This window comes from Prosopis cineraria, unplaced genomic scaffold (assembly GCF_029017545.1).
Source record: "Prosopis cineraria cultivar Desert tree isolate PC_DT_omini unplaced genomic scaffold, ASM2901754v1 PC11, whole genome shotgun sequence".
Classification (NCBI taxonomy): domain Eukaryota; kingdom Viridiplantae; phylum Streptophyta; class Magnoliopsida; order Fabales; family Fabaceae; genus Prosopis; species Prosopis cineraria.
Window position 1 is genome coordinate 31,900,280 of NW_026555342.1, and position 18,673 is coordinate 31,918,952.

An 18,673-nucleotide genomic window follows, 5' to 3' on the forward strand; every position below is an offset into this window, starting at 1 on the left:
ACAAAGAATAATAGCATAACATCATCTACTGGTGTCCGAAATATAGACACGGTTAAGAAACACATAAAAATTTATCGACAAGCATGATAACTTAGTGAAATAGAACATAAATCAAAAGGAAAAAAAACGGTACAGCTCCAATAACTACAACATGTAATGATGATATATATAATCCATGATAAAAATGAATATTAAATTGAGAGTCCAATAATCATCCCTAATATTAAATGAATAAAATTCAAGCTGCAAAACTAAAAGGTTTAACTAATGCTCATGGAAATGAATTGAACAGCCCTATGATATCCCTGGTTTAGTTATTCCTCCTTAATCAGATTTTTTTTCTTCTATTTGACATTAATTGCATAGCATATACGTAATATGAGGAGTCATTAGAGTAAGTAATTGGATAATTCATTTAAGAAACTTGTGAGGAAACATCAATGTACTTGACATAATCTAAGACAAAAGGCACTGTTAGAAACACCTAAACTATTAACAAAAACTCAATCAGTACAACGAAAGAAAAAGGAGCTGATGACCCATATCTATTAAGTGCAATGGAAACTGAACAAATGATACGCCCACCATGACTTCAGCTTTACCAAATGACACAGCAAAAAAATTCATAACTTCTACAAGTCCATAATTGCTGTTTAAAGTATGGCAACAACAGAGAAATAAGTAAAGCTGGTGCAAAATCTGATAGAGAGACAAAAAATGAAAAATAAAGAAAGATATACTGCATGAAAGATCAAAAATCATCATAAGCATACAAGTCCATACTTGCTGCTGAAGTATAGTAACAGCAGCAAAATATGAAAAGGTGGTGCAAAACTGACAAGGAAACAATAAATAGAAAAAGGAGGAAAGATATCCTGACAGAACCATTAAAATTTTGGGAAAGATATCCTGACAGAACCATTAAAATTTTATAACTTGGATAACAAAATGAAACAAGGTATTGGACCATCAGTCAATAGCATAAAAACAAAAAGTTAACAAAAGACAGAAGTGACAACCAAAAGGCGCATGAATTTCCAAACCCCCACAGTTAGTTTGCCTATCTTACCTAAACCATTTAAAAATAAAAAAGTGCATCTACATATCATACCAACTACAGAATTGATACATGCACGATTCCCATAAGGAAGTTGACTTCGATCCAACTCCGAATGAAGATTAACTTACATTTAAAATGAAAGGGAATGACTGCTGTAACAGAAAATCCCTGCTATTAAACACTAACATATGTCAGCATATAAGGAGTGCTGTAACAGAAAAGCTAAACTTAAAAAATGCAAAAGACATCCAAGAAGTGAATGAAACACGTGCACAGCTGTCACATATCCCAGAAGAAATGTTGACAGAGATATGGTACCATCCTCCTCCCATGATTTAAAAAGATATTGCATGGATATGATGTGATGTGTTTAATACAATTGAAACAAATATTGAATGTATGTATGTGACAGACAAGAAAAAAAGAATGCTGGAAAAAGGTTAAGCTCACGTGTAGTGGTCGCAAAGCAATGTGTGATACATAAAGTGAAGAGATGCTTGAAATCCGAACAGCACATTCAAGATTTTAAAAATGCAGAACCAATACACTAAAAATCATACAAACCTAAAAAGGTGGAAAAGGTAAAAAGATAAAAGATAAAACCAATGGTTCATTACTTTAACATACCACTGCATAATACATTTCCTAAAAAAAGAAAAGGTTCATAGTTCAGTACCTTGATTTCCATAATCCGCACGCATGAAGTAACTCAGAAAGTGCAGAAAAGAAAACAATAAAGCAAACAGCCTATACTCTCCCAGAATATAAATTAAACACAGATGAATATGCATTCAAAGATGTCTTACACAACTATCAATATTTTATCATGCCAACATCCCCAGTAATGGAAATAAAAAAAGAAATCCAAACATTATCTCTTAATTAGTATAAACCTTGTCATCGTTGAATATTGCTTTACACTACAAAACAAACAACAAGCCTTTATCCCACTAGGTGGGGTCGGCTACATGAATTGCAAGACGCCATTGTGTTCTATCATTTATCAAGCTTTTAGGAATATTATTAATTAAGAGATCGCGTTCAACAACTTCCAAGAGTTTTCTTAGGCCTTCCTCTAAAGTGAAGAGATGCTTGAAATCCGAACAGCACATTCAAGATTTTAAAAATGCAGAAACCAATACACTAAAAATCATACAAACCTAAAAGGTGGGAAAAGGTAAAAAGATAAAAGATAAAACAATGGTTCATACTTTACATACCACTGCATAATACATTTCCTAACAAAAGAAAAGGTTCATAGTTCAGTACCTTGATTTCCATAATCCGCACGCATGAAGTAACTCAGAAAGTGCAGAAAAAAGAAACAATAAAGCAAACAGCCTATACTCTCCCAGAATATAAATGTAAAACACAGATGAATATGCATTCAAAGATGTCTACCACAACTATCAATATTTTTTCATGCCAACATCACCAGTAATGGAATAAAAAAGAAATTCCAAACATTATCTCTAAATTATGTATAAAACTTGTCCTCGTTGAATATTGCTTTACACTACAACAACAACAAGCCTTTATCCCACTAGGTGGGGTCGGCTACATGATTGCAAGACGCCATTGTGTTCTATCATTTATCAAGCTTTTAGGAATATTATTAATTAAGAGATCGCGTTCAACAACTTCCAAGAGTGTTCTCTTAGGCCTTCCTCTACCTCTCTTAATCGGACTCAAAGTTATATGTTCCACTCTTCTCACTGGTGCCTCTCTTGGTCTTCTTTGTACATGCCCAAACCATCTCAACCGATTTTCTACCATTTTTTCCTCAATAGGTGCCACCCTCACTTTTTCGCGTACGTGCTCATTTCGAATTTTATCTTTACGTGTATGTCCGCACATCCATCGTAACATTCTCATCTCTGCTACTCCAACTTTATGCTCTTGCTGTCCCGTTAGAGCCCAGCATTCACTACTATATAACATTGCCGGTCTGATAGCAGTGCGATAAAACTTTCCTTTAAGTTTATTAGGCACTTTACGGTCACAAAATAACTCCTTTAGCTTTTCTCCAATTAAACCACCCAGCTTGAATTCTATGTGAAATATCTCCACTGATTTCGCCATCATTTTGAATAATGGCTCCCAAATATCTAAACTTTTCACTTGAGGTATAATTTGATCTCCCAATTTTACTTCCAATTATTGTCGAATATTCCTTTACCAAATTTACAATATAAATATTCCGTCTTACTTCTACTCAGACGAAAACCTTTCGACTCCAATGTCCTCCTCCATAACTCAAGTTTACAATTAACCTCTTCTCTTGTCTCTGCTATAAGAACTATATCATCCGCGAAGAGCATACATTTCGGGATTTCCTCTTGAATATGTTCCGTCAAAACATTTAAAATCAAGTTGAACAAATAAGGACTCAGAGATGATCCCTGATGTAGTCCAATCTTTATAGGAAAATCCTTTGTTTGACCACTAGGTGTTCTTATACAAGTTTTTACCCCCTCATACATATCTTGTATGGCTTTAATATAAGCAATCCGTACTCCCTTTTTTTCCAATGCTTTCCAAAGCACTTCTCTTGGTATACGGTCATAAGCTTTTTTCCAAATCAATAAAAACCATGTGTAGATCTTTATCTTTACAACGATATTTTTCTATTAATCCCCTTAGTAGATAAATCGCCTCTGTAGTTGATCTACCTGGCATAAAACCAAATTGATTCTCAGAAATACTTGTCTCCAATCTCAACCTGTGCTCAATTACTTTCTCCCACAATTTCATTGTGTGGCTCATGAGTTTAATCCCTCTATAGTTAGTACAATTCTGAATATCTCCTTTATTTTTATAAATAGGAATTAATGTACTTCTCCTCCACTCATCAGGCATTTTCTTGAACCGTAAAATCACATTAAATAACTTAGTTAACCATCTCACCCCTTCTTCACCTAAACATTTCCACGCTTCGATAGATATACAATCAGGTCCGTTGGCTCTACCATTTGCCATTTTCTTAAGAGCTTCCTTTACCTCCTTATCACGTATTATTCGATAGAATGACAAATTTTGTTCTCCTTCACCAGTTACTAAATCCTCCAAGTTACTAGATGAATCCTCTCCATCATTGAAAAGTTTAGAAAAGTAAGTCTCCCATCTATTTTTAATTTCATCATCTGTAACTAAAATTCTTCCCTCTTCATCCTTAATACACCTTACCTGTTCTAGATCTCTTGATTTTCTTTCCCTACTCTTGGCAATTTTATAAATATTTTGCTCTCCTTCCTTCGTCTCAAGGTTCTTATAAAATTCTTCAAAAGCTTTAGAACGAGCTTCACCCACAGCTCTCTTAGTTTCCTTCTTAGCCATACGGTACCTCTCCCAATTTTCCTCATTGTTACACAAATGTATGGCTTTAAAACAGTTCTTCTTATACTTGATTTTGTCCTATACACTATTATTCCACCACCAAGACTCCTTATCTCTCGGACCAGAACCTTTCGATTCTCCCAAAACTACTTTTGCAACCTCCCGTATCTTTTTAGCCATATCCTCCCATATGATGTTAGCACTTCCCTGAGATTCCCAAATTCCTTTATCCAAAAGATTTCGCTTGAAAATATCTTGCTTCTCACCTTTTAATTGCCACCACCTAATCCTTGGTGTTACTACTTGTCGACGTTTTTGGATTTTACTCATAATACACACATCAAGGACTAGACCCTATGTTGTGTCGTTTAGCATCTCCGAGGATCACCTTACAATTTTTACAAAGTCTTCTATCTGTGTTCCTAACCAAAAGAAAATCAATCTGTGACCTTGAGGCTCCACTTTTGTAAGTGATGAGATGCTCATCTCTCTTCTTGAAACAAGTGTTGGCAATCTTAAAATCATACGCCAATGAGAAATCAAGAAGAGTTTGTCCTTCATTGTTTAGCTCTCCAAAACCAAAACCACCATGCACCCTCGCATACTGACCAGCTTCTCTCCCAACATGCCCATTAAAGTCTCCTCCAATAAAAATCTTTTCACTCTGTGGTATATGTCGAATCAACCCCTCCAGATCCTCCCAAAATAATTCCTTAAGACTGATTTCTGTCCCGACTTGCGGCGCATAAGCGCTAACAATATTAACAGTCTCACGTCCAATTATCATTTTTAAGGAAATAATTCTGTCTCCAATTCTGCTAACTTCTACAACGTTCTTCTTCCACTCCTTATCTATAATGATGCCTACTCCATTGCGTGCACTTACTTTTCCTGTATACCAAAGTTTGAAACCTTGAATATCCTTAGCTTCTTCTCCACGCCATTTTGTTTCTTGCAGGCAAAGGATATTGATTTTCCTTTGAATCATAACCCCTACAACCTCTACAGATTTACAATTTAATGTCCCAACATTCCAAGTACCAAATCTAATTTTGCTCTTATGGACTAACTTCTTTAGCCGCGTGCGTCCAGAATGACGCGGTAGCCCTTGCTCATTTAACACTACATCCGGGCGCCGATGCAGCGGCTCCAACTCACTTATCACTGTACTCGAGCCATGCAGCGCGTTACTTACGGGCAACGACCTAGCATTAACATTATAACGTCTATTGTCCATGTTCATGATAGATTCAACAAAGTTTTACATTGGCTGTTGATGGTCCTAACACAACCCTCCTCCTTTACCCGGCTTGGGACCGGCTATAAACATAGGCAGAGTTTGAATATTGCTTTACACTGATCAATTAAAATTTCGTTAACAACTCAAGCATCTTTTTACTTACAAGCTCAAGGGCGATGCATGGGGAGAACATATTGCAAGAAGTATAATAGGAACGGGAATTCAAATGAAATCGATACATACTTAACATATCATTCAAACAATAAATTATCATGCAATGACTCCATAAGAAAAATATAGTAATACCTTGTGATTGGAAATTTTCAAAACAGTCCTTAATCTCATGTTTTTGTACAACTGCAAGATGATCAAGCATATTGTCCTCTGGTTATAAACTATTTATCAGAAGACTCGCAAGTCACTACTTATCAAGTGTCTGATTTGCATCAGTTTCTTGCTCTGTATATGAGGAGGTGATCAAACCAGCGTTCCTCAAAGACTGATCCCCGGTAATTAATTACATAAAAAGCTTATATATTCTACTTAAATGGGTTGGCCATTGTTGCTCAAAGACTGATCCGAGTAATTAATTATATAACGAAGTTTATATATTTTCCTTCTAATTGAAGGAGTCACGCCAAGAGATGCGGATGAGCATGTGATGTGTGGATGGCTAGGCAAGAGGCAATGGTTTCAAATTCAAGATAGACAATTTCTTAAGATTAAACTGCAACATTTTTTTAGGTGAATCTTTTGTCATGACATGTATGACTTGTATTTGATTAAACTGAAGAATTAGATTGCTGAGATACGCATAAAATGACTCATACAATAGATAACTGCAATATTATTGTTATTGTTTTTAAATTGTTCCTCTGCTTATATTAAAACTTAGAAGTAATTGACCAGTTGCACTATAGACAGCATAAAACTTTTGTAAACAGAAATGTTCCTTTTTCAGCCTTGTAAGTTGCAAGGAGATACACTCTGATACATCTATAGTATAAGAAATTTAAGTCAATGTTGAGAAATCTTAAAATACCAACTACAATTCCTATAACAAATTAAGCCACAAGTAATGATAAGAAACCGTTGGATAATACTTATCTGAAGAAGGATTTCACTGAAAAAGGAAGAGAGGATTGAAAAAAGTAACCATGGACCACCTAGCATACAAGTGTTCACAATATCTTCTAACAGTTGTGAAGTGTTCGAGGAAACAAACACTGTAAATTATCAACTACAATGAATGGATTTGATGACTTCTAGTAAGATCACTTGTAACGAGACCTCAGTGGCAGCACAAAATCTAAACTATATTCAGAGCTTTTAGTGGACTACAAATCCACACTATATTCTAAAGTCAACTGAAAAGTACTCTAAGAAAACTGAGGAAACTTTTTACTTGAGACCACTGTTACTGTCATGGGATCATCACTGCGGCAGAAAGACATTCAAGGAGATACACTGACGCATCTACAATATAATAAATTCATGTCAACATTGAGAATTCTTTAGAATACCAACTACAATTGCTATAACAGTTGTTAAGTCCTGTTGCAGAGAGATCAAACATGTAATCAATCATGTAATTGAGTAAAATATATTAAAGAGTAAACTAAACATGGCATTGGTACAACTAAAGCTGCGTAAATACCATAAGCACCTCTATAGAAGCAGAAGAGAAGGACGTGTATTTTTAGACTAAAACACAGATTTATGCTTCTCATAATTCACTTGAAGGGATTGAACATCTGGATTCATCTCTACCAGTCTACATATCTACCCCAACACCAACAAAAAAGAATTGAGCAACTGATTTACTGCTAAATAAACCAAAAAGAATCACACGCTCAATCCCATTCATATAATAATTGCTTTAATTATAATCATCTAGTTTAATGGCCGGTGACAAAGTGACCAATTGTAAATGTGCTTAAGTTCCTGTAGCTCCCGTTGCACAAGCAGATGTTGAAAAGAACAGAGCAAGAAGAAAAGATTTTAGTACAGATGAGACATGAGGCTGAGACAAAAATGCTAAAGTTAGATACAATACTTGTCTCACAATAGATACTAGAGATATAGGGCGTTGAGTCTAATAGTAACACGGAGAGGATTCATCAAAGTAATATGCAGACATAGGACGTTCAAAAAACTGATAAATGGAAAAAACTTTGAGGAGCACACGCCAACCACAAAGGAAATTGTACCCCGCGTACAGCTTTGCTTCAAGAGGACATTTCAAATGGAAGTTTTCAAAATATGATCCTCCAAGAAACTCGATTGGCCAAACTAAGTGGATACCTGTAGCTGCACATTTTGTACTAATTGATGTAGATGTCTTCGTTAAATATAATCAGCAAGTAGCGTGTGGAGGTTTGGTTCAAGACTCAGATGAAAATACTAGAGATCTTGATAGGGGACGCGGAAGTAAAATCATGCTAGTTTAGGGACATAACCCTGAAACAACAAAAACACAAGAACAAAAGGAAAGGGATGAAATTTATGATGGAAATAAAGAAAGGTATGAAGTAAACAATAGGATAATGATCAAAGCGAAGATCCTCTAGAGCACTTGCCTCTAGGAACCTCAACCTTCGAAGACACCGCAAGAGTTGATCACGCTTTTGATCACGTTTGTTTCTCACACGGGATGCCACCACAAAGCACTAAGGCTCACAAGAGTTATAAACTCTAAAATGAATAATTTCATTCAACTTCTGTATTGTTTACAATAGGGAGCATGCTTAATTTATATAGGCTCATAGAAAAGAATATTTCCTAAAATTAAAACCCTAATTTCCTAATACTAAAAGGAGAAATAATATAAAATAATGATAGAATATTCAGCCACATAATTTAGGAAATGTGATCCTGAAATTATGGGATTACAAAATTTAGAAATTAATACTATAATTAATTCTAACTTTTGACTAGACTTAAAATAAAAAATCAAATCAAAGAACCATTAAAATAGGAAATAATTTAGGAGACAATCAAGGGATCATAAAGGATTTAAAATCATGCCACCCTTAACTTCTTCACTAGGGTTTCATGCCTCCTTGCTTGCAAGAGGCTCAACTTGTAGTCTTCCTTGCATTGGGCTAAGGTCTGCATCTCTTGGGCTTGACTCTTCATAAATTTGGATCTTAAATACATTATACACGTATAGATGCTCTCCTTTGGGCTTGAGAGGAGTGCCCCAATGCTCTCCAAGCTCTTGAACTTCTTGCACAAGACAGAACAAGGCTTGCTTCATGGCTTTAGTTCGAGCTCTTATCATTGAACCTTCAATATGTTGTAATGGGTCTTTAGGTACGTTGGATTGGAAGTATTGGGCTCTTTCTATGTCACCATGCTCATGATTACCATCCTCAAGCTTCGTTGCCATTAATGCTATGTCACCCGTGCCATGGTGTCACACCCCAAAAATAAAGGGTGACCGGCAAAGGATGTGATCCATCACACATCCCTTAAGCCTCGAATTGGGTAATCTTTTCATAACTAAAAGATAATTATGTTTTAGTTTGAATTAGAACATACGTAAACATTTTTAGTAGTAATAAAAGTCTCAATATTTTTGTAGAAATTTCGACAGAATCTCCTCCGTAAATAAGATCTCCCAAAAATTCTACAAGACAATATTTCAACCAAAATATCAAGCCAATCAAGGGTAGAGCTCCTTCCAGCTGACAGATAAAATATATAAACACATAAAAAAAAACTGACCACAGACTATGTGGAGCACCTAACAATAAGTTTACAAAATAAAATTTCATAATCAAAACTTTACGTCAAGAGAAAGTTAAATCCTTAGCTCCTCCGCTTCTAATCAATCAAAAACTCCTCAATGTTCAGTGGGTGATTCAACGTCAACTACACTATCTGAAACCAAAAATTATTTTCCAGTGAATAACGTCCCAATAATAAATAATCAAACATAAAAATTTAAAAAAAACACAATGATCTACAAGACTTAATTAAATTCAAAATAAAAAGATTCTATGTAACTTTAAATAAAATCATAATTCATTAAAGTATCGTACCAAATATCATTATCATTTAACTTTAATAAAACAAATAATTACAATAAATAATTGTAAACATGTCATTAATCAAAACCAATGAAAATAGATCCATAAAAATTTAAAAACTCATAAGTATAGAGACTTATCAGAACAAGTAACAAACGTGAACACATAGTCCACGAGGATAAATCACCAAACGTGGCTTATGCCACGAAAACAAACGTGGACACACAGTCCACAAGGTTAAGTAACCAGACGCAGCCGAAGCCACGAAACAGACGTGGGCACATAGTCCACGAGAGTAACTAACCAGACGTGGTCAAAGCCACAAAACAGACGCAGGTACAAGACCCACAAATAACAGATGTAAGAACAAAGCTCACGAAATCCAAACTAGCTAGTAATTGACCATGGCGCGCCAAGGGCTAACGGAACTGCCGTTAGCAACCAGCGTTCTGTATACAGTCCCTTTTTAAATTCACTTTCAGACATGCGAGGAAATCATCACTTTCAAAATATAATTTCTCTTTTTAAAATCTAACTCGCATGAAACATATAAAAGTACCAATATTTCTAAATATAAAAAATTCACAATTAATATCTCATAAACTGTTCACAAATTTTTGTTTTATAATTGGCTTTATCAAATAAAGCACTACTAGAATTTAAGAAAGCATTTTCATCAATATAAAAAGTATAAGTCATGACTTCAAGAAGCAGAGCAATTTAATTAACAAAAGTAACTAAAGCAATAGAAATTTATAAATATCCTTAAATTATTAAATGCAATCTTTTGATAAAGAAAAATTTCTAATATATATTGATTGGGACGTTATCCACTTACCTGTGGTGTTCCCAAATTTTCAAAGATTTTCTCCCTTTTTAGTTCCTATCAAAATCTTCTTCTTCCAAATCCCCTATAAGAATATAAGATAACGCAATTTAATTGAATTCCTATAATTATAAAAATTTCTTTCCAGTTCTAATTCGATTCCAAAATTAAATCATAAGACAACACTATACTTTATAAATTAATAACCATAAAACTTTCAAGAATTCACTTAATCTCTCAATAACATAAATAAATTTTTTCGCAATATTTGATTCAATTTCACAAATGAGCAATACCCAAGCCAATTCATGTTTCTTGCGAGATCCAAGAGAATTATAGAAAAATACCCACTCAAATATGTCCTTTTACCATTTCCAAGTTAAATTCACAAAATCATAGCATCCTAACCGATTATGTCTTCCAACAAATTTAATGAGACTTTTGTAAATGCACAATCAAACAACTCTCTCTCACAAGAATTTTAACAAAAGTCTTCTAGGCACTAACCTCCAAATTTCATGTCCATTTTTTTTTTTACATCATTCAATTCAAACAAAATTTATTTGACTCAAAAACTCTGACCATGTTCATCATAATCATACTTTTAATACATAAATTATAGTTTAATTCCATTCTTCCCTTCCCTCAACAGTCACGGACAGCAGCAAGGCTTAAAAGAAAAACTTGCAATTTCCACAAGGTTACATCATACCTCACACTCACAGGTTGGTCAAGGGAAAGAACAAAAGATGAAAGCTACTCATTTCAAATAAACCCAAATATATATATATACCATAATCTCCATTCTCTTTTTTTTTCTCTTTTCTTTTTTTTTTTTACACAGCACGGCCAGCAGGAGATGTCCAGAAAAAATATAAAAATTTCAGCTTCAACCATTCATTATTCATACGCTCAGTTTCAAACCTCTAACACATCCATACACACATAGAAATTTAAACTCAAGAAGAGCTCAAAGCTTCACGCTACACAGCAACAACAGAGCAGATAAATAAGAGGAGAGAAATGTTTGATTCTTCTGCTCAATAACAACAGTTCCTAAATTAGAGAAGAAGACGAAACTCATGGCTGAAAAAGGAAGAGAAGAACTCACGATTTGTACCACAATACAGTGGTTTACGGAAAACACAGAGCAGGAAAGAAGGAAGAGATCTCGGCGATGTCACAGTAACGGCAAGCGGAGTTTCTACTCCCGTCGATGGCGTGTCGAACGGCGGTGGTCAGAGGTGGCAGAACTAGAAGAGAAGGACGCGAAGACCCAGAGAATAACGAAAGAACGAAGGGGAAAAACAGAGCACCTCTCTTTCTCTCTCACTCTTTCTCTCGCGTCTGGAATGATCGAAAGGGGAAGAGATATTTCATATTTTGAAAGGAGGGTAATTTGGTAAACTCATGAAGCAAAATGCAGAAAAAAAATAAAACTCTTTTAGCTTCATCAGACGAAATGAAAGAAGCTATGTACACATTTTCACTGAACCAACACTCCCTCTGATCATAATTGCCTCAAAATTAATATAATTATAATTTTAAACACAATAATATATATATATATATATTTTATGGGTTATTACACATGGGGTCCATCAGATCTTTTGTTTGGAGAATGGGAAGTATATCTAAAGCAATCTCTTCAAAAATCAATGAGATGCGTTGACCACCAAACCAAATCGGCTCATGATATGGGTGAACAATTTCGAATCCTTCAGACTTGGCCTGATGAATGTGAGCGTGAGGTGTCTTCCTCCATTTCTTCAAAACGACAGTGTTTAAGGTATTAAAAAAATGTAAGGGGGAAAAAAAACAACTAAAGAGAGAATCCTCACCTTGTCGGCCCTTCTTCCTCTTTTCGACAGTCAGCACTCCCACTTTTTTTCAGTTCTTCTTCTTCCATCACCATGCATGAACTCGTTCCATTGATTTGATAAGAATGTTTGCCTCACACGACTGAATCTTTCCCACCTAACAAGGAACCTCTTAAATGAGCAGAAAAAACCATGACTGCCTCCTCTGATTGAAGCTCTAGTTCACATAAAATCACTGAACTCCCAATATCACCTGAAATCCATCGACTACCAGCACAAACCAGCGGCGACAGAGTTTTTGGATCTACGACGACAAGCAGAACTGAGCGGGAAGGAAGGATGGAGCGCTCAACTGTGTCCTCATCTGAATATGAATGGAGGATGCCAAGAACGATGAGAAAGACGCGAAGTGAATAGAAGAGGTGAAGGTTGCATGCTACGTATTTCATCCACAATTTTCCATTCCATGACATTCAGATAGAGGTGAAAAAATGCGAGACGAAGAATGATTCAAGAGTAAAGACAATGGCAACTCGACCTGTAATAGCGTCCATGGCAACTCGATTCACCAAACCCTCATTTACTCGCCCAAAGTTGGTCGACGGGCACGAAGAACCGATAGCACTGAATAGAAAACGCAAAGAACAGTGAAGCAGGGTTTAAGAGAAAAAGAACCAGAACGAAACATCCGGGTGAAAAAAGAGAAAAAAGAGGGAAAATCACAATGAAGGACCTCTAGAGCTATTTATTTATTCAAAAGGGTCAAATGATTTTGAATTTCTTCTGCAGGACAAAGGATCAAATTGTAATTAATTTTAATGTGAAAAGACAAAACTATTCCTTCTTCAAAAAAAAAAAAACCCCCTTCACTATCACAACCCCATCGGAGCTCTAGGTGGCTGGATTGTAACATCCAAGATTTTTGAATCTGAAATAAATTGCTAATTAAGGGATAAATTAGTTAAAAAATAATTAATTAATTTAATTAAGTTTTTGAGTTGTTAATTAGCTTCTTGGGTCATATTTGGCTATAAATTGAGTTAAGATGTAAGTTAGATCAAATCAGGTGGCATTAGGGGGACTTTTTGCTCAATGCATCATGAGCTGCGACGCACGGCACAACCAAACAAGTCAAAATTGTGAAAATGATCAAAAAATGGCTATTTTGGTTGTGAAAAGCTTAGAACTCAAAGGAGAAAAATTTGGGCACTACTTGGGCTTCAATTTGAGTAATTTTCTCACATTTCTCTTCTACCTCTACATCTCATTTTCATTGAATTTGGGAAGTAGGTAAATTTACTTTGAATGAATTAAGCTATGAGTCTATATTTTAAAAATTTCAAGTGACTCTAAAGGTTTGAGATAAGTTTCTTAACCTTGGATAAGTGGTACTATGAAGCTTAGTTGTTGTTTGGTGTAAGTTGGATCAAGCCTTAGCTTAATTATGAGGTTTTGAGGTGTGATAAGTTGAAATATCAAGTGTTATGTTGTGATAGAGTTAGAGAAAAGTTTGAAGGGATTGTGTGAACATATTTGTAATCTTGACAAGCTTCTTTGTTGAGAATATAAGTAAGAAGTGGGAGAATTGGGGTGATATAAGTAGTTAATAGTGCTTGTGTTAATTGAAAATTAACATATAATATTTATTGTTGTAGATTGAGGTTTGGGGAATCTGGCCTTGACACAAGAGGAGATTCAGTATCACAGATAACCCTCTTAGTAGCAAAAGGATTAAGGTAACTAGATAATTTATATTATTTATTACTTTGTATAAGTTATTTACAAGTTATCCTTATATAATTTTGTAAAAGTTAAGTATTTTAGAAAATATGTGGAATATTGATTTGTGAAATTTCATATTTTTGAAGTGTCAAGATTCATTATATTTGTTTAGAAAGTGGTTATACATGGTGAAGTAAAGATATGTAGTGAAATGTGATATGTTAAAAGGTGGGGGTCACTCTAGTGGAATTAGTGGAGATTAAGTCTATACGACACTGATGGCACCTAGGGGCGCTAGGTGCACTTATATTTCTCCTTAGTGCCTGAAAAGGATGCGGTGTTGGAAAGTTATTCTCTTGAGTACTCAGAAGGGTGTAGAGTTTGAAACTATGCTCCGTAGCATCTATAAGATGCGATGTTGGAGTAACGACACCTTAATTACTTGTAACAGGGGGAACCTATAGTCTAAAAGTGGTTTAGGACACTATGGCTGGGTAGTCCTACAATGGATGGTGAACTTGAGGATCATACATGTGGTTTGGTTTTGTGAAATAGCTTACTGGTTCAATCAGGAGTATTAGAGGACTGGATAATTAGCAATCATGCATTTTATTGTGATGAATCATATACGGTGTGATTGTTATGCATATTTTAAAAGCTTGTTTATAACTTGGCATGTTAATCGATAATGTAGATTATCTTAATTACTAATATTTTTATCTCACCTCGTGATTATTATTTTATAGGTTCTACTATCAAGTTTAAGTAAGGGAAGGAATCAAGCAAGAATTAGCTGTTTAGCTCCACTTATACTTGTAATGCCTGATTTTATTTTGAGCTATGTACATAAACTTAAATGCATGATAATATGAGTTGCTAACCAGAAATGCATGTCCTTTTGATTGATTGTACTTGTGTTATACTATGCTATTTTGTATTTTAGCCTCATGTTGTATATGATGTGAATATATGGTGATTTTGTGGTGAAGGGCTAAAATACTAATACAAATATAAGAAATGTTGTATACATGTAGTGATAATGTATATATGGCAATAAAGCCCAAATGGTGTGTGTTTGTAATTTTGTGACTTTGGCCATATAGGTGAAACTAGCATTAACTAGCTAAATTTTGTGTTTAGTAATTAGGTATATATTGGTCCATTAGACTTGGTTCAAATCTCAAAATAGGTTAATAGTATAAGTTTTGAGTTTTGAGTACTTGGATGCTTAAAAATCATTTTAAAAACTGACTTTTGAATCTGAGTTTCTAAAATTCTCATACGGTGTTGGATCATAATAAAACTTACATCATTAATTAGCTTATTGAATATGCTTCGCAAGGACACTTGAATCACTCTAATCAGATATCGAATGCAAAAATGGCACACGTTCGAAATTCATCCTAAAAAGTTGTCATGATAGCATTTGACAGGGACACGTGTTGTGGTGTACGATGCAGAGGCTAAATTGGCCTCTCTGTGCCACATGCCATGACGTGCAGACCACAAGCAACGGCTTTTGTGCTAAAATGCACAAAAATAACATTTTTGACTCTGCTTTTCAAGTGTTTTACTTTTCAAACTTTTTCCTGCCTCCCATATCTTTATAACTCATTATGTTTGAGCTCAAACTATTTATTTAAAAATTTTTTATGGAATCCCAAATATTGCAAATTATTTCTAAAAGATTATTAGTTTTAACCCTTTCGTATTTTACTGTGAACTTAGGAGTAATCTATAATTTCTAATTACCATTATTTGTTGTGATTGTATGGTAAATATTGATAATGTCAAGGCAAACATTATATGGACTACCTGCCAGAGCTCTAATGTTGGTCACCATACCAGCAAGGGGACAAATTAAATTTTTTTTTTAAGGTGATCAAGAAAGGTTTGAACTCACATCCCCTTGGCCACCAAAAGGATAATAAGCCACTAGGCTAACAATTCCTTTCAATTATATATTTTATTTTGTTTAAACTTTCTATTCCAATATTTGTTTAGAGCTTTATGGTTACTTATTATTTTACAAATGGCTACTTATTAAATTACAAATGGGACTTGTTAAAAAAATTTAATATACACTGATTTTTATAAATATTTACTTATTTTTATTACTAGGAATGACAAGTCCTAATTAATAATTTAAAAAGTAATCATTTGTGAAATGATAATTTTCATTACTAGCTTTGAAAATTTCTTTTAATAATTTGAAAAACAAGTCCCCATTAATAATTTAACAAGTAATTATTTGTGAAATAATAAGTTTCGTTATTGGGTTTGAAAATTTCTCTTAATAATTTGATAAGAAAATTTTAGTGAAATAACACATTCATATAAGCTTTTGACATGTAAGTTTTTGGTAATAAAAATAAATAAACAGTTATAAAAACTACTCTGTATTAATTTTTTTTATCAAGTCTCTATTGGTAACTTAACAAGTAACCATTTGTGAAATGATAAGCCTTGTTACTAGTTTTGAAAATTTCTCTTGATAATTTGACAAGTAAATTTTAGCAAAATAATAAGTTCACATAAACTTTTGACATGTAAAATCTTTGTAAACAAATAAATATTTATAAAAATAAGTGTATATTAAATTTTTTAACAAGTTCTATTAGTAATTTAATAAGTAGTCATTTGCGAAATAACAAGTAATTATTAAGCTCTTAACAAATATTGGTGTGGAAAGTGAAAACAAATTAAAAAATATATAAAAATCTGCATTGTTCTTTTAACAAGTTCATAAATGGTCATCAATAAATTTAATATGTAGTGGTTTTTATAAATATTTACTTGTTTTATTACCAAAAATTTATATGTCAAAAGCTTATATAAACTTATTATTTTACTAAAATTTAATTATCAAATTATTAGGAGAAATTTTTGAAGCCAGTAACAGTAACAGGATCTATCATTTCATAAATAAATACTTGTTAAATTATTAATGAGGACTTGTTTGTTAAATTATCAAGAGAAATTTTTAAAGTTAGTAACGAGACTTGCCATTTCACAAATGGTTACTTATTAAATTATTAATGAAGACTTATTAAAGAAATTTAATATGTAGTGATTTTTATAAATGCTTACTTATTTTTATTACTAAAACTTTACATGTCAAAAGTTTTTGTGAACTTGTGATTTTGCTAAAATTTATTTATCAAATTATCAAGAGAAATTTTCAAAGCTAGTAACAGGACCTGTCATTTTACAAATGATTACTTGTTAAATTATCAATGGAGACTTGTTAAAAAAATTTAATATGGAGTGCTTTTTATAAAAGTTGACTTGTTTTTATTACTAAAATTTTACATGTTAAAAGTTTATATGAACTTGCTATTTTACTAAAATTTACTTGTCAAATTATCAAGAGAAATTTTCAAAGCTAGTAATAGGGCTTGTTATTTCACAAATGATTACTTGTTAAATTATCAATAGGGACATGATAAAAAAATTTAATATGGAGTAGTTTTTACAAATGTTTACTTGTTTTTGTTACAAAAAATTTACGTGTCAAAAGCTTATATGAATGTGTTATTTTACTAAAATTTACTTGTCAAATTATTAGAAAAATTTTCCAAACTAGTAACGAGACTTATTATTTTATAAATAGTTACTTGTTAAGTTATTAATGGGAACTTGTTTTTCAAATTATCAAGAGAAATTTTCAAAGCTAGTAATGAAACTTGTTATTTCACAAATGGTTACTTGTTAAATTACTAATGTGGACTTGTCATTCTTGGTAATAAAAACAAATAAACATTTATAAAAATTAGTGTATAATAAATTTTTTAATAAGACCATTCGTAATTTAGCGAGTAAACATTTACAAAATGATAAGTAACCATTAAGCTCCTAACAAATATTGGTATGGAAAGTAAAAAAAAAGTAAAATATATATAAAGATTTGAATTATATAATTGAAAGGAATTGCTAGCCTAGTGGCTAACTATCCTTTTGGTTGCCAAGGGGATGTGCGTTCAAACTCCCTTAGCCACCTTACAAAAATTTAATTTGTCCCCTTGTCGGTTTGGTGACCAGTGCTGGAGCTCCAACAGACGACCTTGCCACCCTCATCAGAGCTCAAATGGCCGGTCTTGTGGGGTGATTCGGCTATTGACGCTGAAGCTCTGGCGGTGGGTGACAGTGAAGAGTTTTTTTTAAAAGGAGTGGTAGTTTTTCTTTTCACACTAAAATTTAACTACAATGTGGTCCCTTGATCCTGCAAAATAGATTCAGAATTATTTGCTCTTTTTTAGTGAATAAATTGTTCTAGAGATCCTTCATTGCATTTTTGTCAAAAAAGAAAAAAAAAGAAACATTGGGAAAGAGAGAGGATTTCGTAGCATTGGAAAAAGTGAGGGGATTGAAAACTAAATAATGAAAAAAATATGTATCTTTTAATTTTCAAATTTTGAAACCTAGAAGAGAGAGAAAGAAGACAAAAATACAAGCCAGAAGAAAGGTTTATGAAGCAACAGCAAGCCAGAGGTGAAACCAATCCTGAGGTGAGCTCTTGATTTTTTTTTATGAGTTGGTACTGTTCAATTGAACAATAATTTAATTGTGTATTTAGTTTTTAGTTGTCAAAAGTCTATTTAATAAAAATTCATTTGGTAAAATTCAGTTTAGTGA

General features: G+C 33.4%; 1 long non-coding RNA gene across 1 annotated transcript; it reads right to left on the reverse strand.

Annotated features, from left to right (window-relative positions):
• Positions 1–7,191: 7,191 nt before the first annotated feature.
• On the reverse strand, positions 7,192–11,825 carry LOC129287305 (uncharacterized). Its single transcript, XR_008587638.1, has 3 exons — positions 11,608–11,825; positions 10,509–10,581; positions 7,192–9,521 (listed from the first exon to the last, which is right to left on the reverse strand). It is a non-coding gene; the product is annotated as an uncharacterized LOC129287305 (long non-coding RNA).
• Between the last annotated feature and the right edge of the window lie 6,848 nt (positions 11,826–18,673).